The sequence below is a fragment of the Felis catus genome, chromosome A1, assembly GCF_018350175.1.
Source record: "Felis catus isolate Fca126 chromosome A1, F.catus_Fca126_mat1.0, whole genome shotgun sequence".
Lineage (NCBI taxonomy): Eukaryota > Metazoa > Chordata > Mammalia > Carnivora > Felidae > Felis > Felis catus.
This window is the reverse complement of record NC_058368.1, coordinates 112,393,857-112,420,409: the sequence shown is the minus strand read 5'-3', so window position 1 is coordinate 112,420,409 and position 26,553 is coordinate 112,393,857. Positions and strand designations below refer to the sequence as shown.

The following is a 26,553-nucleotide window of genomic DNA, read 5'->3' as shown; positions in this document are numbered from 1 at the left end:
TAAAGGTCTTGTAAAGGAAAGTTGGGACTACTTTTAGGAGCAAAAAGAAGTGCTCTTAGAAAACGGCAGGCTCACTACTAGGCATTTATATCCAAAGGATACGAGAGTGGTGATTCATAGGGGCACGTGTATACCAATGTTTAAAGCAGCACTATTAACACTAGCCAAATTATGGAAAGAGCCCAAATATCCAGTGACTGATGAATGGATAAAGATGTGGTGTATATGTGTGTGTGTGCAGATATGTGTGTGTGTGTGTGTGTGTGTGTGTGTGTGTGTGTGTGTGTATAATGGAATACCACTCAGAAATGAAAAAGAATGGAATCTGGCCATTTGCAACAATGTAATATGCTAAGTGAAATAAGTCATTCAGAGAAAGACAGATATCTTATGTTCTTACTCGTATGTGGAATTTGAGAAACTTAACAGAAGACCATGGGGGAAGGGAAGAAAAAAAATAGTTACAAACTGAGAGGGAGTCAAACCATGGGAGACTCTTAAGTACAGAGAACAAACTGAGGGTTGATGGGGGGGGGGTGGAGGGAAAATGGGTGATGGGCATCGAGGAGGCCACTTGTTGGGATGAGCACTGGGTGTTGCACGTAAGTGAAAAATCACGGGGAATCTAGTCCCAAAGCCCAGAACACACTGTATACTCCGTATGTTAGCTAACTTGACACTTAATTATATTTAAAAAAAGAAAGAAAGAAAGAAAATGGCAGGCTCTAGTATGGTTCAAGTGGCCAAGTCTCCATGTGCAGGGAACTTCACCCTAGACCTCAGGCTTTGGTCAATGTACTGGTCAGGCCAACAGAGCCAAGTGTTGTCACATTCTGCTTTACTCTTTTTCTGATCTTTGGGAAAGTCTCCTTCTACTGATTTTTCTTTGTCAGCCAACCTGCTCATCACAACCACAGGGAAAATAAACTGAATTTTTTAAACTGGAAACACATAAATTAGTTTGACATAAATGTAGCCTTCGCTAGCAGACGGATAGGGAGTGTGTTTGTCTGTGTGGTGATATCACTGACCACTCTGGAGCCAACCGTAAGAATGAATTTCATTGTTTCTAGTACACAAGTAGCACTTACTTGTGGATTTCCAGGAAAATCTTGCAACTGGGAAGGCTCTGAAAAATCACAGAAAATCTTTGCTTTCATGCCTCAAAAGACATATCTGATCTCGGTTGGTGGATTTGCAGTGTCCAGATCTTGTTTCTTGTTTCATTTGCAGGAGTTAATTTTGCAGACTGGAACAGAAAGCCCCAGAAAGTATGGGGGAGAGAGAGTGTCCAGAGCCACTCCGGGGAAGCAACAAAGGCTAGTCTGTCTGCTGGTGACAGGATTTGACCTTCAGTCACAGAGAGACAGTATAAACAGACAATCCTGCTCTCCCTGCCCTGCTGCTGACTCTGTGCTCTTCTCTGATCTTGGGATCGAAAGGCAGACTGGGACAAGCCACACATTTCATCCACCCTATAGACCCAAAGCCCCAGCTCTGAGGCCACAGGGTCTGTATGCCCGTTGCAGGTGAAGTGCTCCCACATAATCCCGATTTTGATGTGTGAACAGATATTTCAGAGCATGGCTTCCTGGCGATGTGTGTCCTAGGGACCAGCAGATGGGGTGCTGTTAACCCATTTCCTGGCTAGAATGGGTTCTATGCAGTGCTCCAGGAGGTAAGAAATGAGCAAATATAGGGTGAATACAAAAGATGTAGAAAACTCCTTGGGTTTTGACCATCTGGGAGGGGCAACAGAAGGCAAGAAATCAAGCTTAGGACTAGGAAATCTTCATCCATGGTCAAGTTTACTAAGTCCTATTCTCAAAGCTCAGTGGATCTTTTCTTACCTCCAGGCCTATGAACACACTGCTCCTGCTGTCTGACTTCTACTTGTCCATTTGATTTTAGTTTAGACACCACTTCCTTCCAGGAAGCCTTCCTTCCCTTCCTTGATGCCCCTTACGTGGGCTTGTGCTGGCCCCTCTTTTTCTACTAGTTTGGCATCTGTCAGTGTTGCAATTGTCTGGTGACATCTAGACTGCAAGTTTGGTGAAGGCAAGGAAGTGCCTGCCTCATTCCCTCTCCCCGATTCCCAGCATTCATTCATTCACTGATTCATTGATCTGCTCGCGAAGACCTAGTGTGAGCCAGTCAAATGGTCAACAAAAAGAGAGGTCATTGTGAGACTTTATCACTCAGAGGGGGCATGCTGGAGGAAGTGCACTGTGATGTCTTCTTTGAGGAAATTTGGACAAGGAAGACAAGAGGATGCATAGCTGCCTCACACTACCACCCCCCACAGGGCATTTTATGCCATGGGAATGAAATCTGGGGGATCATTAATCAGGTGGACGGGCACTTACATTCAGGAAGCTCCTACCACACGCCAAGATGGCTTTCCAGATGCCAACCATGTTAATAATATCTGCCATTCATCCAGAACTGGCTACGGGCCAGGCTACTTCTTGGGCTCTCACATTTGCTCTTTCAGCAACCCTGCTGAGCAGAGATGCTTGTTCCATTTTTTGCAGATGAGGGGCTGACCCTCAGAAAAGTGGGACTGGGCCAAGACTGCATAGTCAGTGAGCCAAATTTTAAAGGCGATAGTTAAAGATCTTTACCATATGTTTAAATAACTGCCAAAGATGCCCGAGTACTGTACTTTGAACATGGACATCACATTGTATTTTTGTCAAAATGTTGGAACTATAGATTGAGTTCGTGAAATTTATAGAAAATGTCAACCCTTACCAGCCATGTGACTGTGGACAAGTTACTTAACCTCTTGTACATCAATATTCTGTATCAACTGGGAATAATAGTAGTACTTAATTATAAGGCCTTTGAGAAGATTAAATCACTGCATTTGTGTAAAGTGTTTGGAATAAGGACTGGTCCATACGGCTAAATAAATGTATGATCTAATTGCAAAGTCAGTCCTCATTGTCAACATTAAGCAAAGTTGACTTACTTCTGGTCAGAAAAAAAAGATTTCATCTTTTAAATTCAAATAAACATATTGCTGCAGGCCCTCCTGAGAATCCCTTACAAGATATGATTCTAGCAGTGATAGAGAAGGCTCTGTGCTCACGAAGCCAAGGGCAACACCGTCAACTATTTCTTGCTTTGATCGCGAGAGCCTGCATTTTCTCGTTGCCCTCTGGTACGAATCATGGGGACTTTTGCATCCAGCCACAGTGCCCCGTCCGTGGTAAGGCCTATGAGAGGGAAATCTTCCCTCTGCCAAGGGTGAGGGAAGAGACTGGGAGGGAAGGCGAGGAGGAGTAGGCTGGTCAGCATGGAGGAGGGTGCCCTCCGGCGGATCTGTTGTGGGAGAGCCCAGCTGTGGAAGCTGAGGAAACGGACCCAGCAAAAGTTGCCCATGCTCGCTCAACCCCTGAAACGTCTTCCTCTAGCTCTAGGAGTATGTGTGCTTCAGTTTAGAGTTCCCATTTGTCCCTGAAGGACAGCGACCGCTAGTGAAAGAGGCTGCCCTCCCTCAGCAAGCGCCAGCATCCCAGGGCATACCAGATGGAAGAGGTCAAATGTTTTCCATTTTTCCTCCCCAGCAAGGTTCAACTGCAGGCAGGTGCTCTGTGTGGCCGAGTCCTAAGGACCCTCTTGCTACTCCAAGAGTGGCCCGTGGACCAGGATCACTGGCATCACCGCAAGCTTCGAAAACAAGTCTCACCCCACTGAATCACAATGCAAACGTTTCGTTCTTCACCTTGACAGCATCTTAGAATCAGTGACTATGGGCAGCTTTTCACAAATCCTAATGCCCATGGCCTCACCTCAGACCATTTAAGCCCGAACTCAGGTTCTGTGCTTCCAGCCTCAGTTTTGAAGCTCCCAGGGCCCGCTGACAGTCACTATCACAGACACGCCTGCAACAGCACTGCCAGACTCGGCTCCTCTCCCCTGGGCCACTGCAGCGACCCCCAGCCCTTTCCCTCCCACACCAGACCCTCCACAACCTGGCCCTGATTACCCTTCTCAGCCTCTTCTCCAAACTCTCCTCCTTCCCCAGGCATGCCTCCAACTTCCCCATGTGCCCTCTTTTCATCTGTCTTCTACTCTGTTTCTTGTCCAAATCCTGACCATCTTTTGAAGTGCATCCTAAATATGCCTTCTCCACCTGATGCCCCCTGCCTGGTGGTGATCTCCCTGCAATGTTCTATCAGACTTTCACATGGCCCTTCATACTTTCTGCTTTGGATTCACATTGGATGCCCTCTCTCCCCATCCCACCTGGCCCCCTCAGGCCCACAGCTGCCATGAGAGCAGAGTAAGGTCGGCTCATCCTTGTTCATCCTGGCTCTTGGCTCGGCACTCAGAGCTACTCGTGAAGAGCTGCACCCCTAGGCGGCGGGCAGGCCCAGGACAACTCCACAGCCTGGAAATTTCAGGCAGGGCTGAGAGCCCTTCAGCACTGCAGACCATCTCCACCCCCACTGGGGACTATTTGGCATGGCAATTTGTTTCATTAAATTAAAGCTCTTTTAAAATTACTACTCTAAGGGGAGTGGGCAAAACCCACATTAGGCAAGCTGTTTTGGTCTCTGCAACATAAAAGCTGTCTGGAAAAAAAAAGTTTTCTATCATTTGTAATAATGTTAATACAGAACTTCAAATGCGGGCCCCCTCCCTCCTAAATAATAGCCTTCCTCTTTGGTGGGATAAGATAGGTTCGCTACCACAGCCAGCAGAGATCTGACCACCAGCTTCAAAGGAAGCACTCTCCAATCTCTCCTTCCAGCTCTCTCTGGCAGCCTGAGCCTGGCCTTGGTTCAAACCCATAATAAATGTTTCTTTAATGCAGAGACTTGCATTAGCATTTAGGCTTGGACTCCTCCTCTGTTTTCCCTTCACGCTATGAAAAGCATTCAGAGATTTGCTCAGGCAGTGAACCAGATATTTAATGTCTAGAAACAGGATGCCGGGAGGAGGGCTCCACCCACCATCACTGCTCCACAGTGATGCTCCACAGCCTCTAAGCAGGGCAGACCTGTGTCTTCCTCCCCAGGAACCTGGGGCCCCAGCTGGTGCTCCTTTAGTGTTGGGAGATCTTCTTCACCTTCATCTCCTGCCCTTACCAGGCACCCACCCATACCTTTTTTTAAATGGAGGGATAATTTACATATAACCTTGTATTAGTTTTATTTCTCCAACATAATGATCTGATGCATCTCGCAAAAATGATTACCCTAGTAAGTCTAGTCAACATCCATCACCATACATATATATAATTATTTTTTCTTGTGATGAGAACTTTTAAGATCTACTCTCTGAGCAACTTTCAAATTTGCCATTCAGTATTATTAACTATCGTCACCATGTTGTACATTACACCCTCGGGACTTTATGATGGGAAGTTTGTACCTTCCCACCCCCTTCACCCATTTTGTCCCCTGCCCCTGTCCCCTACCGCCCAGTCTGGCAACCACCAGTCTGTTCTCTCTTCTTTTGATTCCACGTATAAATGATATCAAACAGTAGTTTGTCTTTCTCTGTCTGACTTACTTCACTTTGCATACTGTTCTTAAGGGCCATCCATGTTCTCACAAACGGCAATAGTGCCTTATTTCTTTCTGAATAGTATTCCATCCCGTGTATGTGTGTGTGTGTGTGTGTGTGTGTGTGTGTGTGCACCTCCCATTTCCTTTAGCCACTCATCCATCAGTGGCTATCTGGGCTGCTTCCATATCTATCTGTTATATATTCCATATTTATTATAAATAATACCGTAATGAACACTGGGGTGTAGACATCTTTTTGACTTGGTGATTTGGTACCCACTTCTTCTATGGCTCTGCCAGCCTATCTATTAGACAGGGTTCTGATATGTATCCGTGTGGGTCACATTTGAAGTTCATTTTTCCTCTGAGATCAGAATTTATACTGACAAGGCTGCAGGTGTATGGCAAGATTTAGTAAAGAGCCGCAAATTTCTGCCTCCGTATCTTCTTAGCACCAAACCATAGGCCTCCAGAGAAATTTGAGAAGGTGTTCCTTCCTTAGTCACATCACTTAAGAGGGAGCATATTTAACAGAGATAGAAATCAGTCTGTCTCTCCATACCTTACCTGGACATGTGGTATTAAGGCAGCGCCCCCACGGGGTCCCCAGATTAGACCAGGGCAAATTTATATTACACATTTAGAGGATTTGCTCTAGTGTTAGGCTTGGGACGGGTTGCAAAAGCTGCTGGAAGGTGTCCTGAGATCTTTAGGAGCGCACAGCCATGCATTTGGCTGAGGGCAAGCACCGCAGAGAGGGGGAGGGGTGGGGAAAGGGACCTTTGAAAGCTGCTTCTACATTGGGACTTCTTGAGGAGTGCAGTCGGCCTCTTCCTGACTCAGGAGAAGCTGGCTGGGCTTTTGGGTAAGCGTGCAGATCTCTAGATCACTGTCCTACTCCCGCTCTACTGCAAGGGTCCACTCTCACACAGAAAGTGCAGGCCAGAGGGGGAAACAATCGAGCTTTCTGGGCCAAACACCAAGAGACTTGTTTGCACATGCCTGAACATTCATCTCGTCAGAGGTAATAGCACAGTCCTCGAAGATCTAAATTCACAACTGCCCCTTGTTTCCAAAAAATCCTTACAAAAACGCCACCTCAAAGTCAAACAGCCCCTCAGAGATTTCTATTTCAGCTCCGAAATTTCTGATGAGAACAGCAGTTCTGCTACTTATCGGGAAAAGCATGTATCAGACACTTGTAGTAAGAAGAGGAAATGGCTTACCAAATATCAGCGTAAATTCTCCTGATTCCGTTTAATTACACAATACTCGACTTCCTCTTCCTCAGTGAACATGAACAAGCAATTGTCTGAAATTTTAAATGTACAAAACCAAAGTATTAGTAAATACTAACTAATAAATCCTAAAATTATATATGTGTGCTCTTCATGGGCAAAGACATGGGATTCCGGCTTTCCAGCCCCACCCTGTTCCCTGGAGATTCCAAGGAACCATTTTCCAAGTTCGATTCCTGACTTAACAAAACCACAGGCTGATAGCATTAACTGGTTAGCTTTTCAATCTTTGGCTGCAACCACCCAGGGTAAATTACTCCCTTATTAACACAGGGAGAATAATCATCAAGCAAAAGATCGTCTCTTGTTCTTCACCCATGATTTGTTTCAAATGCATCTATTCAGCCCACATCCAATTATTTTTCACATATGTGAACACTTAGACGTGGGAATACGTCTCTTGTTAGCTGTCATTGTGCACTGCATTTCAATAAAAAAAAGATTTAAAAGATCATCAAATAAAAATATTTAAAAGTTTAGAACAAATCCTCCTGTTGTATTCACAACTACTTTTTATCTCTTATCATAAGGTCAAGCAATAGTTCTGGCTGTTTTCCCAAACAGACATATTTTATGCGAGGCGTGAGTCACAGCAGCCTGGCTTTCCTGGTTAGGGACAGCCTCCTGGAGTGAAGAATAAAATGGTTCTTAAGTTATTGGTGATGATGGACTGGGAACTAGACATTTATCCAAGCGAAGAAACACAAAATAGGAAAGTGTTGCCTACCAATTTTAAATAAAAAAGAGCTAATGGTCTTAATATGAATGTGTCGACTGAGAAGTATAGAATCATGGCAGAGCCTGGACACAACAGACATTTGCGAGGAGTTAAATCATGAATGAAATAATTTAAACTCTAGATTAAGATGTGGACTTTGTAAGTGTTTCAGGAAAAAAGAATTACTGTTTTCCCTCCATCTGATGTTTTCTGTGTAGTAAATTTTATGATGGTGATTTCAATAGTGAAGTCCTTTCGTTCCTCAAGTAAAGCAAATACGATTTAACATACGTGGGATGAGACAAAAATGATTGATGTATCGGGCGCCTGGGTGGCTCAGGTGGTTAAGTGTCTGACTTCAGCTCATGTCACGATCTTGAGGTTCATGAGCTCAATCCCTGCGTCAGGCTCCCGTGCTGACAGCTCGGAGCCTGGAGCCTGCTTCAGATTCTGTGTCTCCCTCTCTCTCTGCTCCTCCCCCACTCATGCTGTCTCTCTCTCAAAAAAAAAATAAACATTAAAAAAATTTAAAATAAATGACTGATGTATTTATATCTAGAGCCTTTGCTCATCTGGGAGAGCTTCTTTTCTGCCAGACCACTTAGTGGGACTTTTGTGTTTTCAAACCAAGACATCAGGTCAAGGAAGACAGAACCAGGAAGGAAAGAGGAAGAGGCAGGAGGAAAAGGAGAAAACTGGGAAGTCTTCATTGATCTGACTCAGCACTGTGCAAAAGAAATATAACATGAGCAACATATGCCCCTTAAAATTTTCTACCAGCCATACTAAACAAGCAAAAGGAGGGGCACCTGGGTGGCTCAGTCAGTTGAGGGTCCCACTTCAGCTCAGGTCATGATCTTGTGGTTTGTGAGTTTGAGCCCCACATTGGACTCGCTGTTGTCAGCGCAGAGCCCGGTTTGGGTCCTATGTCTCCTTCTCTCTGCCGTCCCCCTGCTTGCTCTCTCTCTCTCTCTCTCTCAAAAAAAAATGTATATATACATATATATACATATATCCCATATATATACATATATATGTACATGTATATATATATTATATACATATATATATTTTAGAAAAAGCAAGAAGAAACAGGTAAAGTTAATTTAATTACATATTTCATTTAACTCAATATATTAAAACATTATCATTTCAACTTGGAATGAATATAAAAAATCAGTCAGTTATTTTAAATTTCCTTTTTAAATTTCATATCAAGCCTTCAAAATACGGTGTGTTTTTTACACTTAGTGCACATCTCCTTTCAGATCAGCCGCACTTAAAGTGCTTAACAGCCATACGTGGCTAGTGGCCACCATACTCTGGACAGCACAGATCTAGGTAATTAAATACTAAGAGGAAGAGTAGAAATGAAGAAGAAAGGCCACACGGGCTGTGGGGTTAGGTGTTTTGGCAAGGGCAAGAATTTTTTTTCTTTTTCTTTTTTTCAGAGAGCACGAGCAGGGGAGAGGGGCAGAAGGTGGGGGGGTGGGGAGAGAGAAAGAGAGAGAGAATCTTAAGCAGACTTGACACTCAGTGAGGGGCCCAACAGGGGGCTCAATCCCATGACGCTTGGATCATGACCTGAGCTGAAATCAGGAGTCAGATGCCCGACTGACTGAGCCACCCAGGTGCCCAGGAAGGGTATGAATTTTTAAGAAATCTGTGCTGGAGAAGCTGTGAACTGTCAGGTAAAAATGTAGAGAACTGCTGTGAAGCATGTACTTAGATTCCCTTCAGAATCTTCAAAGAGTAAAGAATAAAAATACTTGAGCTATTTTGAAATTAATTTAGATAGATGGTCTGTGTTTCTTGAAACTGTGCCACTCGGTCCTGGCTTTATAAAGGCTTCCTAGCCAATCATACATGGAAGGGAGGTAAATGAAAAGATGCAGGTGGTTGAGGGCAGAGGTCAGAGCTATATCGTTATCTCCATCTGCACAAAGAAGGCCTGTCCCTTATCTGGCATGCGTCACAACCAACCCAGGAGGGCACAAAAATCAATCTGTTGCAAGAGAGAATATCAATTATAATAGCACATTGTGGTTGTGGAGAAATGGTCTCAAAACCCTCGAGGGAGAGAGGCATGGCCATGTGGTATAGATCCTGACATGTGGTGTAGTGTGGGGTGGTACAGCAGCAGGGGACAGGATAAAGGACGCCTGCCACCAACAGGCCATACTCGGGGGTTACAGACTAAAAGGGCACAATCAGGACATGAACAGGAGAGACTGATGCTCAGGCCTTCACATGCACCTTGAGCCCAAGAGTCATGGTAGCCCAGAACTCTGAACTCATCCTGTGTCAGATGGGAGTAAAAGTCATCCGAAATCAGGGGCGCCTGGGTGGCTCAGTGGGTTAAGCATCTGACTTCCGCTCAGGTCACGATCTCCCGGTTCGTAAGTTCAAGCCCTGTGTTGGGTTCTGTGCTGACAGCTGGGAGCCTGAAGCCTGCTTCATATTCTGTGTCTCCCTCTCTCTCTGCCCCTTCCTCACTTGCACTGGGTGTCTCTCTCTCTGTCTCAAAAATAAACATTAAAAATTTTTTTTAAAGTCATCCCAAATCAGCATGTCAGCATCATTCTGATGGCCATCTTGTGAGATCCAGTGAAAGAAATACCATGCTACCCTGGGAGAGTGAACTACTCATCAGACCATCATCCTGGAACTGGGGCCTGTCCACAGGGCCACAGGATAACCCCACGGATGTGAGTTCTCAAGTTCCTCCCAGCCTGTGATTGACTCTGTAGGTGAAAGAGGGACCTAATGGAAGAAATGAGGACCAGAGCACCTATGAAAGGACTGATGGCTCCAGCCCCAGTAATTTCAAGGAAGTTACTCCAAAGCATGGGGCCCCCTGAGGCATGAGGTCCAGGACAGACACTCTACCTTGCAGAACTGAAGGCATCTGGGAGGAAGCTCTGCTAGAGTAAGAGAAAATAAAGTCAGTGCAAAGAGAGAAACAGAGTGACAGCTGACAGAGACAGTCCTGCTGACACTGAACCCTTCAAGTTCAAGCACAGTCACTATCAGTCTTGGCAGCCAACAAACTCCCTTTCTGACTTTAGCTGGTTCGTGTGGTGTCTCTCTCACTTACAGTTTAAAACAGCCCTGGTCAGGGGTGCCTGGGGGGCTCTGTCGGTTAAGCATCTGACTCTTGGTTTCAGCTTAGGTCATGATCTCATGTTTCGTGGGCTTGTGGGTTTGAGACCCCCGTCAGGCTCCATGCCTGCTTGGGATTCTGTCTCTCTCCTTTCTCTCTGCCCCTCCCTGGTTCTCTCATTCTCAAAATAAATAAATAAACTAACCACACACACACACACAAAACCAAAGAGCCCTGGCCAGGGTGGAGTTGTTCAGTGCTTTCAAGCCCGGAGTTGTGGTTTCTGTCCTCCTGAGAGCCAGTCTCTCTCCTCTACAGGCCCAAACGTGCACCGGAAGGGCTAAGCAAGTGAGGAAAGAGCAGCAGAAAGTCACGTCCCTCCCTTAAAAGCAGCATGACAGTGGAAGGGTCATCCCCACAGAAGGATGAGACCCTGGTTTGATCACGAGGTCTTCTCAAAATGCCTCCATGAACAGATTTGTGCCACTCTCCCCCACCCTGCTTAGAGCACCTTAGTGGCTTCATGGCACAGGTAGACTAATCCAGGTGATCTGGCCTCGGCCCACCCGCTTCTTTATTCCCACGCCACCCACTCCCCACTTCCACTCTGCACCCTTTTAGCCATCTGGATGACTTCTTCCTGTTTCTCTAGCATGCCACGTTTAGTTCTGCCTCAGGACCTTTGCACTAGCTGTCTCCTCCATCTGGAAGGCTCTTCCCTCTGTCTCCCTTCTTTTGTCCTCAGAACTCGCTTTAAAGGACACAGGTCTTTCCCGACCCTTATCACTCTCTATTCATTTTCATTCCTTTAACAACTGCTGCCATTTGATTTGTTGGTTGGTTGTTATCTGTCCCCTCATTAAATTCGAACTCCTTGCGGGTAGGAATCTTACTCGTCCTGTTCACTGCTGTATCCTCAGTATCTAAAAGAATACCTGGCATAGAGTAGATGCTCAGTAAATATTTATCCACTACAGAAACCGAACACATGCAGGCCGTGTGGGTGCCTTCTGGGGAAGGCTGTTCTCTCTGCTCTTTAGCGAAGTCTTGAGCTGACTTATTTATTCGGTGTAAGCAGTTGCTGCTGAGCACTGAGCATGTGCTCTGCATAGGCTGCGTCTGAGGTGAGGAGTGGACATGGCGTGCAGACTGATGGAGAGACAGCCACACAGACGAATACGGGACACTCTGGAAAATGCTGTGACCCAGCTGGGGAAGCAGAGAAGGCACGATCTTCTGCTGACCCTCAGGCAGCAAAGTCCGGGGCAGCCACAGAGAAAGATCCTTTGGGATGCGTGCGTTTCCCCCTCTTGCAACATTTCACAGATACTAATGATAACAACAGTTCTCCCCACTCTCCTCTCTCCTGCAAGTATGGGTGCAAAGACCTGTGTCCATGGGTGCATGGCACCAGTATGAGCAGTTTGTCTCAGAAGAAGGGGAAACTCTAACACAACTACCAGGGAGCACTTTCGATGATCTCTCTATTGGGTTGCAGATCAACAGCCAGTTAGATTATTTATCCCCCGCATGAGGATTTTGCGTCAACCTGAGTACCTGGTTTTGGTGGTGTCTTATAATCTGCTAAATTAGCTCCCTGCCCTCCTATCCTGGCGGTGGACGGGGGTGGCGGGGTGAGGAGTTCTCACATGAGACACAGTGGAGGAAAGCAGGGCCTCCCGCTCAGGAGGACAGCCAGGCAGCAGTGTCCCCACGGGGAGGACAGTCCCTGAGGCCCCAGGTCTTTATCTCACCGACCCAAGGCAGGGCAGGGTTGGGGGAGTCATACCTAAGACCAGCCTCTTCAGACAGCAGCGTGCCAGGCTGCTGTCTCCATGGGTGCTGACTCACCTCTGCCTGCCAGACACTCACGGAGAATATGGAATTCTGAACACAGGAAGAAACTCTACCTGGAGCAGAGGAGGATCCAGGCCAGGTCCCGAGGTCTCCGCACACCCTGATGTATCAGAAGTTACTCACTCGAGCCTTAGACCTCTTGTCTAAACTTGGCCTAACAAAAGGGTCATGGCTTATTGTCAGAAGGAAGCAACACCCAACTCCTTAGGGCTAAATTATGAATCAATTATAAAAGGGAGAATGGACTTTTCCCTTTTAAAAAGGCTCTGACATCCATTTTCTGCTACACTGAACACATACATGCACACAGGCAGGATGATTCAAACAGACAAGACCTTTGTAAACTTCATGCTCATATCGTTTACAGGCCATTATGCGTAAGGAAATCTAGGAGACAAAGAGACAAGCAAGAGACATGGAGTTGAGCAGCCCTGGAGGTATGCAGGCACTCCCAGCATGGAGGCAGGACTCAGGGAGGGGTCTGTAGTTTCTGCTTCTTTGGCCTTTAGAGGTGATCCCTCAGTCCAAGGGCAGACGATCCCTCCTTTCTACAGAATTCCCACTGAATCACAACAGCTGAGAAAGATGAAGAATGTTGGAGCTGGAGGCATACTGGAACTCTCTAGACCAATTCCCTCATTTGTAAACAAGGCAAGAGAGTTCCAGAAGGGAGCCCTGCCTTGTCCGAGGTCACACAGCAAGTCCATGCTGGAGGCAGGAAGGAGAAGCCGGAGTGCCCGAGTCCCAGGCTGCTGTACTCCCAGAGCACCCATCAAAATACACTGTCTGGGATTGTGGGTTATTTTCCACATGTACCTGTCTTAGCCCCTTAATGAGACTCTAATCTTTGTTGGCTGCTTCCAGCGCTTTATTCTTTGTGAGCCCAGATAGCTCCTTAATTAGAAGCTTCCTTAGAACTCGAGTTTTTAAATGATGCTTGGTTAATAGCTCCCTAACAAGCCCTTCCCAACTTCTCATGAAAATACCTAAGACTGGAAACATTGGAAACAGTAAAAACATCATTCAGCGAGTTAGGATCAATATTCAAACAAATGCCAGGCAACGAACTGGATTAAAAGTGCCACGTCAGGACCTCTCATTCCATGAGCCAAGATCCCTAAAACCAGAACCACAGGGCTGACCTGTCCGAAATATCAGGACACCATCCAGAGTGCTGCGTCCATGGGCACCCCTCTCTTCATGTCCTGGGAAACGGGGGTGGGGAAGAATGAGGCTCCACAGCAGCCCAGGACGGGAGTCTTCACAGATATGACACGACAGTCACAGCCTGCAGATGGCACAGCCCCTAGGCAGGCACACGAGGGCACCGTTCTTTCTACATTCTCCATGTCTCCACTGCGTCAGAGAGCTATCCAGCGGGGCAGGAGAAGAAGGATTTCAGTTAACAGATACTCAGTAAATGCTACCTGATGGTCACTAGGAGCAAGACCGGGAAGTTGCACCACAATCTATGACTCAACTCCTGGAAAGGACTTTTGACAGACACCACCCCCAATGACGGGGGCAGCAATAAGCCTAAGCCCCCACGACCTCTCTTATGGAAAGTAATGGATCGAGATAGACTTCTCACTGTGGAGAAAGGCTGGAGGGGGAGAAGCAACAACACGAAAATAACATCTGAGGAAAAAGCACTCAGGTTTGCAATTTAGAGGTTTTTAATACTATACCAGACAAAAACCTACCTCCCAACCCTGCATTAGGGGTGCAGGAAGCAGAGCTGAGACCATAGAACCATGAACGAGTAACATGGAGGACAAGCATGGAAATAGAAGAGAATGCAGAGAAGACAGGCAAAGTGATGGGAATAAAAAGGAAGAGGGGTGCCTGAGTGGCTCAGCTGGTTGAGCGTCCAACTCTTGATTTTGGCTCAGGTCATGATCTCAGAGTTTGAGAGTTTGAGCCCTGAGTAGGGCTCCAGGCAGACAGAATGGGGAGCCTGCTTGAGATTCTCTCTCTCCCTCTCTCTCTCTGCCCCTACTCACTTTGTGCTCTCTCTCAGGAAAGGAAGGAAGGAAAGGAAGGAAAGAAAGAAAGAAAGAAAGAAAGAAAGAAAGAAAGAAAGAAAGAAAGAAAGAAAGAAAGAAAGAAAGAAAGAAAGAAAGAAAGAAAGAAACAGAAAATGAAAGGAAAGAAAGGGAAAGGAGGAAAGAAGGAAGGGAAGAAAGGAAAGGAAAGGAAAGGAAAGGAAAGGAAAGGAAAGGAAAGGAAAGGAAAGAAGAGGAGAGGTTGTGTCCTCCTTGACTATCTCACCAAATTCAAGAATTATAGAATGTCTTAAGGAAGAAACTTGTACAACCAGAACCAAAGCAATGATGAAAGAATTAAAGACAACTTTATTTAGTATGCAATTTGAAGAGGCTCATCACATTCTAAGGAAAAATAAACTGAAAGAGGGCTCTGCAGAAAATAGTTAATAAAGCAACTGAAGCCACTGCCCTTAGGAAGCCATGCTGGCTGGTGTCTGGGAACTTGGCTGGTAACTAGTTCCCTACACTCACAGAAAACTTCGCCTAACTGGAAAGAGTGGCTCACAGTGCCTGAACTGTTTTTACAAATGCTGGGGTATACACTGACACCTGCTTTCCTTCTGGGAGTCTGGAATTTTGGTCCACGCTAGCTGGAGGGCCTATATGATCAGACGCCAATAAAAAAGTTGAGAATGGAGTCTCTAATGGGCTTCCCTGGGCAGACACATCACACATATGTTGTTCCGTTTTCCTTGCCAGGGGAAGAGTGAGCTCTCTGTGACCCCTAAGAGAAGGGAGAGAGGAAAAAGAAGCCTATATTCCGCCAGACTTGCTTGTGCCTTTCCCCTTATAAGCTAGCTGCATATTCCTATGACTTTGCTATAATATATCTTAGCCACAAGGATACTTCAGGCAGAGTTCTGGGAGTCATTTTGGTGAATTTCCAAACCTAGTGATGGATGGCCTTCAGGACCCATCACACAGGGGCTTCATTTAAAACACATTCTAGCAAAATATTTGAATATTAAGAATAATTTACTTTTACATTATAGGCATCAAGGAAGAAAAAACAACTTCTTATAAAGAACATAAAATATTGATTGGCCTCAGACTTCTTTTACCACTCTCTGTGGAGCAGCCTTCAGAGGGTTCTGGAGGGAAAAAGTGGGGACCCCATCACTTTGCAGTCTTCGGAGCAAGGGCAATAGACATTCCTGGACACATAAGCTTACAAAACAGACTTAGGCTGGTGGCTGAGATCATGAACTCCAAGAATGTGAGAATGGGGGGTTGTGGATATGCACTTCTTCTTTTCTGGAGATCCCAAACTCAAAATCCAGTTGGGTTGCTTTGGTGGAGAGTTCTGCCACTTTACCTCATCTCTTCACTTATTTTCCTCAGCTGTTTTTCAGCTTGCGCAGTTTTGCTGAGGCTAAGAAATGGATTTTTTGGTGCTGTATCTCTCGCTTCACATCTAGGAAGAATCTTCTGCCATGGTTGATGGCCACGGAAACTATCGGGTAGTATACTTCTATTCTTAATGATTGCTGAACTTGATGGCCAGGAATAGGCCTCAATTTATGAGACTTACTGTACTGAGGATTGTTGTGCTGGGGAGGAAACCGAGCCACATGGACACTCCAGAGGAAAGAAGGAGGGGATCAGTGAGTGATGTCTGTCTTGGGGAATCCAATGGAATATGGCAGTAAATGTGTCATTCATTTGTTATCTCTGATCATATACTCAGGATACTGCAATTTAAAAAAATTAATAAACCGAAAAATCTTAATTTTGTCCATGAAAGAATAGTTGGTCTCACAGTGTAAGAAAAAAGAGCATTTACATTTCAAGAAGCTAGAGCAATAGTTTTGGGGAAAAAATTCTCCCATTAAATGACTTGGGTCATTTTGTGTGTGTGTGTGTGTGTGTGTGTGTGTGTGTGCACATGCGCGTGCATCTGCATGTTTTAACATATTTGGAAAGTTAATAAACCACTCAGATACAATGATTATCTGTCATCAAACCCTTCTTAAAACAGTTTTTGATTTGGACCTCGGTTTCCTGGTTAACTATGCTTTCAAAAGCAATTATGTAGTAGATCTCAACTGTATAAAAGTAACCCGTATGACAAACTCATTGCAAACTGACCGAAGTGTTAATCAAAGTTACCTCTGGAGGGTGGACTTCCGAAGGATTTTTAATTTTCTTCTCGTCTTTATCCTGGCTAATTCTCTCTGCTTCTGCTTGCCATGAGACCCATTCTCCACGTCTCTCGACCTTGGTCTGTGAACTTGGATCTGTAACCTCTATAGGACACAGTGCCCAGGCTCTCTGCTCTGGCTTCTGGTTGGGTTTTGCCAATGAGCGTGTCTGGAATAGATTAAAGGAAGGAAAAAAAGAGAGGCCAAGGAAATGTAACATTGGAGTAACACTGGCATTCAGTGGTATTTCTCAACAGTATGGTAGATCACTCATGTAGATATTTTACTGCTTCTTCCTGTCTTTTGGATACCTTTCCCCATGTATATAAGTAAATGAGGCCATCTATAAAGGTTTTGCAAATTGGAATCCACCCCATACTTGTTGACCTATAAGATTTCTATTCCTTTCCATGGAGAAGAAATTGAGAAGGCATGGAGGCATCTGGACTGGGGACTTGAAGCTGGGATCAGGATGGCACTCCTTGCTTCTGAGCTCTGTGGCAGAATATAGATGATATCTTAACTCTGAATATGTAGAAACTGGGTGCAGTTCTATGCTAAAAAGTGCTTCAAGTCATAAAATGTTAGCTTTATAATGATTATGAAGAAAATTAAGCAACACTTTCTGATATTTAAAGAAAATACATATGAATTCCATTCATAAGGTAAGAAATGGTGATATCTTCCTTAGGAGTTTGACAAATCATACCAAAAAATAAACACATAAACATTTCTTTCTCCTGTAGTTGTGTGATAAGATAAAACAACATAACTGTGTCAGTCTACATCTCCGTTTCAGGATCGATGTGTTATTGGGTTGTGTTTTCCTGGGTAATTAGCTGGTACAGTTTCATTTCACTCTCTTCTATCACTGAGTCACCCACTCTGACATCTCAGTGCTTTAGTTCATGTTGTAGCAAGTTTAATTTTGAGCAACAGGATAAAATCCACATTCAACATGAATGTTTATGTCATATTGCTGAGGAGACAGAAGAAAGTTTAAAAAAAAAAGTAAAGGAAGCAGGCACAAAGAAAAAGATCAATAAATCAGCCTCTAACGAAAATGCAAAAACATCCTAAGGTAAACCGAATTGAATTTTATCTTAGGATGAAACTGACTAAAAGCAAGACAAACTGAGATACCTATTTGCAATCCAGAAAGCAGAGGATTAATATCCTTAATCTAATAAGTTTCTGCAAGTCAATCTAAAAATGAATCACACACACAGTAGAAAACTAGGTGAACATAAGCAGTAAATTTACAAAAGAATAAATTAAAATTGACAATGAATAAATAAGAAAGTTCATTGCTTGATCACTAAAAAAATAACTTAAAAGTTTAAAAGTTAGATATAAATTTTTTAAAATGCTGGGGCGCCTGGGTGGCTCTTGGTTTTAGCTCAGGTAATGATCTCATGGTTCATGAGTTTGAGCCCCGCGTTGGGCTCCATGCTGACAGCAGAGAGCCTGCTGGGATTTCTCTCTCCCTCTTTCTCTGCCCCTTCCTGGCTTGCTTTTCTCTCCTCTCCCAAAAATTAATTAATTAATTAAACAAACAAACATTAAAAAAATAATAAAATAAAAATGCTTGCCAGTTTGATAGAAGATTATAATACCGAATGTTGCAGGTATAATTTTTCTTAAAGGTGATTTGCTAATCTTTCAAAATTCTTTCAGGTGTGTGTGTCCATTCACGCAGAATTCCACTACCATCAAATCATGGGAGATGGGCTTAAAAAATCTGTACTGAGTGATCATCTCAGGATCACAACGGCAAAACCTGGAACAATCCAAAACCAGGGAAGTGGCTACAAAGGTTAAGATAAGTCTGTGCAGCGGGATACAGGCAACTGTAAAACCCATGTGTAGAGGGCTATCAAAAGAATGAGAAATTAGTCCCAATTTGTTGTTCAGTGAAAAACTGGACACACATTACTCTGTATCCCACACAGATGTGTATCGTGAGGTGGTTTGGAGCTGTGGAATCTGCAGAGCCCAGCCTGCTACTGAATCCTGGCCCCACCGTCGTCTTGGGAAGTCCTGGGCAGATTTCCTGCCCCTTCTAAACTGCAGCGCCTTCATTTGTAAAAATGGTGGTAATAAAAGTGTTGACGTAACAGGGCTGTACTATATGCAGCCTGAGAGCATCCAGGCAAAGTACTTAGAACGATGCCTAAATCAGAAGTGTATAATTAGGTCATTAATGTCTTTAAAAACAATGCTGAAAAACATTCACGGAAAATAGACTGGCAGAACACATACTAACCCTTGGTAGTGGGACTGTCACGAGTTTTCGCTTCTTTTTTACTCTTCTGGGTTTTGTGCATCAAATGCAGATTACATTTATAATGTTAAAACACACATACAATAAATACGGCTTTTTCAAGAGGTTACCAGGAGTCTTGAGGAAACAGCTGAAAGCCATCTTTCTAGGAAGAAAAGAAAGAAGAAATGGTCAGATGAGGGGGAACCACCCCCACACTCTAGGAAAGCAGATCCCAGCCTCTGGGGCCACTCCCCAGCCTGCCAGGCAGCAGGCCCAGGGTCACCGCTGCGGCCGCTCTGGGGGCAGGCTGCACACAGGCCCATTGTGTTCCATGGCGGCACCGCGGTCAATGAGAAGCAGATGGCCCAGACGCCCTCGCACGCTGTGCTTCCCCTCCTCACACACCTCCGATGTGGGCCGGCTTGGAGCCCCCCGGCAAGGCAATCTGCTTTTCATTTTATAGGCAGAGAAAAGCTGCAGAGGAAGGAGGGCGGGAGGCCATAGTTTTGAAAGTGTCAGGGGAGTTGATGTAACAATGATTCAATTCTCTCCTATTCTGAAAGGCAAGGCCGTCCAACCTCCCTGGGTGGGTGCCTGCCTTGGCTGAGCTGTAAACTCAAAGCCCATCTTGCACTGCCTCAGGCGGAAGCAAGTCGACCCCTGAACCCATGGTCTGGACCCCGCGGCTCTAGGCTCTTAGGACCAGCAAGGGAAGAATTCAAACTGGGGCTTCTTCAGTTTGCATTGTGTACAGGAGCTAGGAAGGAAGGTGGAGGGGCCGGTGGGTAGCAGGCCTTGCACCCTGCAGTGAAGGGAATCATTATAAGCACTGGCAACAAACAACCATCCTGCACGTGGGGCTCTTCCTTCCCCTTGCCTTGAGGCACCATGCTTTCCTGGGTAGGGGCATGGGCTCTGGAACCAGCTGTCCTGTCCAGGATTTCATCCCAGCTCTCTGCTTACTTGCTGCGTTACGTTAGGCCAGCTACCTAAACGCCATGAGCCTTGATTTCCTCATCAGACAGATGGGCATGAGACTTCTGTTACCACATAGGAAATATCATGCAGGAGATAAACCATAGCAGGTGTCTACAGAGTAATTGGCACACTATAAGTGTTTGTTAACGACTGGCTATCATTGTTATAATTGCCAGATTCTCGCTGTTTTATTTCCCTCCTCTTTACACCACAGCATAACTGACACCACGGCATGCTCTTGTGCCTTATTTCTTCCCATAGCAGCAACTATTTTCAGTCTTTACTTGAGGCTGGTCCCTGCCTATGTGCCCCACATGGATCTCCACCTGCAGTCACCAATGATTTATGCTGTCTTTGGGAGGAGTCCGGATTGTTGTATATGATCACTGTGTGACAGTCCAATAAGGCCCTGTGCTTCCCCCCATCAGGCAGTTGTGTAGCAGGGACAACAGTCTTGAGAGCCAGATGGAGGCTTGTAGATAGTCCCAGTAGAGAGGCATCTCCTGAAGCCCTAAGATATGAGGGAGCAGGAGAAGAAAGCCCTTAGTGGAGGGTTGCAAAGGCAGGTCTACGAAGAAAAGGGGGAAACAGTCCTCAGAGGAAGGGAAGCAAACAAGGAGCATTTGACAAGACGTCAGAGAAGGGACAGACCTTCAAAATGCTCAGGAAAGAGAAACAGTTAAGTGGCAGAAAAGAGAGATCTAAGAGAGAGACATAGTCAACACGCAAGTCTGTAAACACAAGAATGATAAAGTCGTCAACATGACGGACAAATTACAGGTGTAGGAAAGGAAAAGAGCCAGGGTCTGTGTGGACTGCACGGTAATTGAGATTTTCAGAAAGTGGGGACAGGGAAACTGCATCAAGCACATCCAAATCAGGAGAGGGTGCACCTGCCTGGCTGCTTTCCCCAAATGTGCTAATTACACGTATTTGTTCTCAAACAAAAATAGCTTATTTGTCATAATGGCCAAGGTCCCAGGGTGTGAGAAAGCATCTTCTCAGTGAGCAGGTGGGTAGTCCTGCTTGAATGACAGAAAGAAAATACAAGACGACACAGCAACACCATCACTTTTCATGAAGGTTTTTGGATTGGGTCTTACAGCTATATCTCACAGAAGAAAATGGATCAGGCTAAGGTGAGAAGTTCCATAGACAACAACCTAAATGTCCATCAATAGATGAATGGATAAGGAAAATGTGCTATAGTCAGATACAATGGAACATTATTCAGCTATAAAAAACAGTGAAATCTTGCCATGTGCAACATGGATAAAACTTGAGGGCAATACACTAAGTGAAATAAGACAGAGAAAGGCAAATACTGTACGATTGCTCTTACACGTGGAATCTAAACAGAAACAAAAAACAAAACCAAGTTCATAGATACACAAAATAGACTGGTGGTTGCCAGAGACAGGGGGCCTTACAGGGTATACAAAATGGGTGAAGCACATTAAAAGCCGTAAACTCCCGGGGCTCCTGAGTGGCTCACTCAGTTAAGCCTCTGACTTCAGCTCAGGTCATGATCTCGCAGTTCATGGGTTCAAGCCCTGTGTCAAGCTCTATGCTGACAGCTCAGAGCCTGGAACCTGCTTTGGATTCTGTCTCCCTCTCTTCTGCCCCCCCCCCCCCTGCCCCGTTCATACTCTGTCTCTGTCTCTCTTAAAAATAAATAAACATTTAAAAAATCTATAAACTCCCAGTTATAAAATAAATAAGTCATGGGGATGTCATATACAGCATGCCAACTACAGTTAATACCACACCGCATATTTGAAAGTTGCTAAGAGAATAGATCTTAAAATTTCTCATCACGAGAAAAAAATTGATAACCATGTATGGTGACACATGTGGTCATAAAATTATGCAAGTATTGAATCATTATGTTGTAATGAAACTAATATTGTGGGTTAATTAGGCTTCAATTAAAAGAGAGAGAAGGTGGCAGCAAGATTAACATTGATACTGTCCTTTGTATCAGCCAGGGATAGGCTAGGTTATGCTGCAGTAACAAACAACCCCAAATCTCAGGATCTTTAAACAACAAAGGTTTATTTTTTGTTTATGCCACAGTCCAAGGTGGGTTGGCTGGGGCTTTGCTCTGCATACCCTCACCTAGGGACCCAGGCTAAAGGAGCAGCCACTGTCTCAAATCTTATTAGTCACTGTGGCAGAGGAAAAAATAGCGACATAAAACACACACACTGGCTCTGAAAACTCCCACTCAGAATTATAGACATCACACCTGCTCACATTCCATTGGTCAAAGTAAGCAGTCCTACCATGTGCTGCTCAGAAGGAGAGGAAAGGGTGTATGTGTGGACAGCCCTAACAACTACACCAACCACCCATTCCACAACGTACCCACCTGTTGTCACTTGGCTGTCCTCTCCCTCAGCACACACCCTTATCAATGACAGTCAGCCATCTTTGCCCAGCAGGTCACCACAACCTTTCAGTCACATTTTGGAGAAGAGGATTGGTAACAGAGCTTCCACCTTGAGTCCATAATCATAAAGGAAGGGAAAACACAGAGCAGAACCTCTGAGAGGACCTAGCCAACAACTCCTCGCTTACAGGTAAAGGAAACGGGGAGTCAAAAGAGAAACCAAACCACGTGTGGTAGGCAGAATTCGAAGATGGCTCCCAGCCACCCACTCCTTGGTGTACATCCTGCCTGATCTCCTCCCCTTCAGCATGAGTGGGATCTATAAATATGATATCACTCCAATGATTACATTACTTTACATGGCAAAAAGGGGTTCTACAGATGTAATTGAGATCCCTGGAGTCAACCGAAAGGGAGGTTATCCTGGGTGAAGCTGACTTAATCTGGAATGCCCTTAAAAGAGATAAAGTGACAGTAGGCTCTCTCCTGTTGGTCTGGAAGAAAGCAAACAGCCATGTTGTGAATGACCTATGGAGGGGGCCACCTGGCTGGAATCTGAGGGCAGCCCCTAGATCAGCAAGGAAGTGGGGACCTCAACCCTACAAGTGCAGGACTCGAACTGTGTCAACACCCTGAATAAACTTGGAAGAGGATCCTGAGCTCCAAATGAGAACACAGCCTCAGCCAACACCTTGATTTTAGCCTGATGAGACCATGAGCTGAGAACTCTACTTAACCTATGTCCCAACTACTGACTCAGAGAACCGTGCGATTAAAACAAAACAAAACAAAACAAAACAAAACAAAACATGTTGTTTCAGCCACTGATTTTGAAGTAATTGTTATGCACCGACAGAAAACTAATACACCATGACAGAGGTATGTTGTGCGACTTCCCACCCCCATTGTGTCTCGGCCCCACTCTATGACCAGGCATGTTTTGCAGCTGGGGAGGCCACCCTTGAAGCTGGCCAGAAAATGAGCTCAAATGAACACCTACTGTTTGTTATCTCTATTCTTGCATTCTTTGCTCCATTCAAGCTAATCTGCCCACGAATGATGGGAATCTTTCAAAAATACAGCTTTTGCCCTTCCCTGCTCAAAACCTACAGCACCTCCATTCTTTTTGCCTGGGACATCAATTCTGAGCTTCTAATCCCAGTGTTCAAGGCCTTCCAGCCCTTTTCTCTTCCTCTCACTGAACACAACTTCTCTATTCCAGGTCTGATGGAATCCGCATGGCCCTTCCCGTCTGCCAGGATTGCTCCCTCCTGTGTTCCACTCCTGTCTACTCCCAGGAGCACTTCCCCTGCCCCTTGCTCCTTAGTCCCCATTCACTTGATGGAGCTTTAACATACCACCCCCCCCCCAGATAAAATAACGGTGACTCCCTCCCACTGTACTCCCTCACTCTCTGACTATTCTATCACACCTGGTACAACTGTTAAGCATCCCTGCAGTTGATTACAACCAATAATACACCTCCACGAATATCGCATCATTTAAGCCTCTTCCTGCCAAGATTTCAAGCTCTCTAAGGGCAACAGCCATGGTTACTCCAGGTGCTACATCCAGAATCAGAAAAGGCATTTGTAGTCATAATACCCCCTACACTGGACACACAGGTAAAGAGATGAACCAATCGTGTGATTTCCATACAATGGAATACTGCTCAGCTAAAGCAAGGATAAGTTACTAATAACATGCTATCATATGGATGAATCTCAAAGACATTATGCTGACCATAAGACAGGAAAGTAAACATACTGTATGATTTATGTGTACAAAAATCTAGAAAACGCAAAACTAATCTGTACTGACAGAAAGTAGATATGTAGCTGCCTGGGGCTAGGGGTCAGGGGGATGACTGCCAAGGGGCACAAAGAACCATGTGGGGTGATGGAAATGTTCTGTATTTTGATTGTGGTGCTGGCTACAGGGAAGTATACATTTGTCAAAAGTCATCCAATTGTATTTTTAAAATGGATGCATCTTGGGGGGCGCCTGGGTGACTCAGTGGGTTGAGCCCCTGACTTCGGCTTTGGTCATGATCTCATGGTGTGTGAATTTGAGCCCTGCATCAGGGTCACTGCTGTCAGCGCAGATCCTCTGTCCTCCTCTCTCTCTGTCCCTCTCCTGCTCACGCTCTCTATCTCAAAAATCAATAAAACATTTAAAAGATAAATAAAATGGATGCATTTTATGATATGTAAATCATGCCTCAAGACTGACTTAAAAAGAAAAAATCTTTGTATATTCGTAATCAACTAAGACTTTGTTGGCAACGTCATAGGCCATACCATTCTGAAATGGAGACGTGCACATGCTTTGTAAAGGGTGAGCCCAGGAAAATGCCTGCGGACTCATGTTGGAGGCAGCCAGCCCCTAGAATGCTGATAGTGCCATCTCTCCCAGACAGATGAGCTCCTAGGCTGAGACCAAAATGTGGCTTATAAGGTGAACTAACCGACTTAAAACAGTGTCCGCTCAGCAACAAAAGCCCAGAAAAAGGAGAGAGAGGAAAACAAAGAGGGGCCAGGTGTTCTGAAAGAGAAGCCCAGATTTGGAGGTTCAAAGATGGTCTGGCCACCCCCAAGCTTACCCCATGCCATGCAGCGGGTAAGCCATGCAGCGGGTAAGCCATACAGAGGCCTCACCATGGCTCAGAGGGAAGAGCTTTCAGGACATACCATGTTGCTCTGAATCCACACGTCCCGGCCACCAGCCTGATTACAGTCTGAACAGGGGGCATGCGGTTTCCCACCAATGAAAGGCATCCTCACCAGGATCAAGGGTCACAGGGCCATTGCCCAGGTCCTGCTGCCTGGTGCGGCCTGTGGCTAGCCAGCCACTACCCCACTTCCCACTGTCACTCAGGATACTGCCCACGAGATGAGGTACAGCAAAGGCAGTGGCTGGAAAGCAAGGAGACGGCAGCAGGGTTCTAGACATGGAGAGAACCAGGTAAAAAGAAAACATCCCCATCTTTGGAAGCAAAGAGCTCACACCTGAGCAACTAGCACCCCTAACTGTAGAGAGGCAGAAACCAAGTCCTGGGGTTAAAACAGAGAGCACTTACACATGGGCTGGTGGCTTGTGAGAAGTGGAGAGTCTCAGGAGGTCGTGGGCACTGGGAAGAGGAAGAAGGCCGTGAGCTGAGCAGTGGTTAGTGGCAGCAGCAGAGACTAAAAGAGGAAGAGTGGGTGCTGATGAGGAAAGACAAGTGCAAAGTGGCTTTAGGGTCTAGTAGGATCACGGGGCCTGTTTATACAAATGGCTATCAGATGGCCCCTCTACCTGACCAAACTCCAAATGCTCCTCTTCTCCCCCTGAACACGATCAACAGCACCACCTTGAATCCGGGCCTCCAACCCCACACTCATCGGCGTGGCCCTGACCCACTTAACCCAGCAGTCTGGACTCTGCCCACCCCTCCCTGGGGAGACTGCTAGAATCACCTCCAGCCACCCCACTTGCTGAATTGCGCCAATAGGTGCTTAGTCACAGACAAGAGAACCAACACGTATTAAGTATTTCTTATCCTAGGCATTTTAATTACAATTCTCATAACAACCCTGGGAGGAAGGAAGTCCTAGGTCCACTTTGCTGACGAAGAACCTGGGGCCCAGAGGGTTTGGCTAATTTGCCCAAATCTAAACAGCTGGTGAGGGCCCCCTGCCATGATTCAAACCTCTTCCCTCTCCTTTCTCCTGATCTAAGGCAGATGCAAACACAATTCCATTCAATGCATTTCCCTGATTGAAATCCTTCAGTGACTCCCCATTGCCTACAGCTGGTGTTTCTAAAAGTATCTTCCGTGGTTATAGACTATTTTCTCCAAAACCCATTTACACAGAACACTAACCTATCACACAGATGGGAGCAGGTGTGAGGCGGGTGAGGCCCACATGCCCGGTCTGCTTTCCCAGTGACCTCTCCGCTCCAAGCCTCAATCTCCTGTCAGTCTGTTAAAGACGAAACTCTTTGATTGGACCCCTGGCCTCTTCCTGAACTTCCTATTTTAATGAATGGTCAGACCATCCATGCAGGAACCTGAGTGCCACTCTTCTTTCCATCTTCTCGTTCCCTCACCTTCCATACGTGATCAGAAAGCCCACTTGGTTGGCCTTCCACATCTCCCTTGAACTAGCCTCCTGCTCTTCATTCACAGCGCGAACACCCCATCACCCAAGCCCAAGCTATTACCGTCTCTCACCCGGAACAGTGGCA

At 45.6% G+C, this 26,553-nt stretch overlaps 1 long non-coding RNA gene across 2 annotated transcripts; it reads right to left on the bottom strand.

The window, feature by feature from the left end:
- Nucleotides 1-6,192: 6,192 nt before the first annotated feature.
- LOC109500665 lies at nucleotides 6,193-25,602 on the bottom strand. 2 transcript variants are annotated; one of them, XR_002742985.2, is made up of 5 exons: nucleotides 25,403-25,602; nucleotides 18,954-19,116; nucleotides 16,656-16,856; nucleotides 13,641-13,867; nucleotides 6,193-6,834 (listed from the first exon to the last, which is right to left on the bottom strand). It is a non-coding gene; the product is annotated as an uncharacterized LOC109500665 (long non-coding RNA). The 2 variants fall into 2 exon arrangements; XR_006599191.1 differs by lacking the exon at nucleotides 13,641-13,867 and having other exon boundaries at nucleotides 25,403-25,596.
- Between the last annotated feature and the right edge of the window lie 951 nt (nucleotides 25,603-26,553).